This window comes from Arachis ipaensis, chromosome B09 (assembly GCF_000816755.2).
Source record: "Arachis ipaensis cultivar K30076 chromosome B09, Araip1.1, whole genome shotgun sequence".
In the NCBI taxonomy this organism is placed as follows: Eukaryota; Viridiplantae; Streptophyta; class Magnoliopsida; order Fabales; family Fabaceae; genus Arachis; species Arachis ipaensis.
In genome coordinates this window covers 17387186-17387695 of record NC_029793.2, presented here as the reverse complement: position 1 = coordinate 17387695, position 510 = coordinate 17387186, and positions in this window count along the sequence as shown.

Here is a 510-nt window from a genome sequence, read left to right as displayed (position 1 = left end):
TCATTCCATATTATATTGTTGTTTTTCAGATGCAGGTCGAGAGGCTCCTCGCTAGGCGTCTGGATCCTGGAAAGCGAAGTAGTTCTTGGGTGTATTTTGGTTTCTGGTTGTACATATGTATATATAAGTTTAGCTTACTCTCCAAGTAACTTATGTATGCTGCTCATCTTAGAGGTTGAGGGAGAGCTAGGAGTTTACTTTGATATGTTAGTGTATTTTGGGGACACTTATGTATGTTTATATATATATATACATATATCCTCTGGCCAGCCTTAGCTTCGCAGGCTGAGTCAGGGGCTAGTTATGCTGTCTCATTCCATATTGTATTGGTTTTTTTCAGATGCAGGTCGAGAGGCTCCTCGCTAGCCGTCTGGATCCTGGAAAGCGAAGTAGTTCTTGGGTGTATTTTGGTTTTTTGGTTGTATATATGTATATATTTGTTTAGCTTACTCTCCAAGTAACTTGTGTATGCTGCTCCTCTTAGAGGTTGAGGGAGAGATAGGAGTTTAT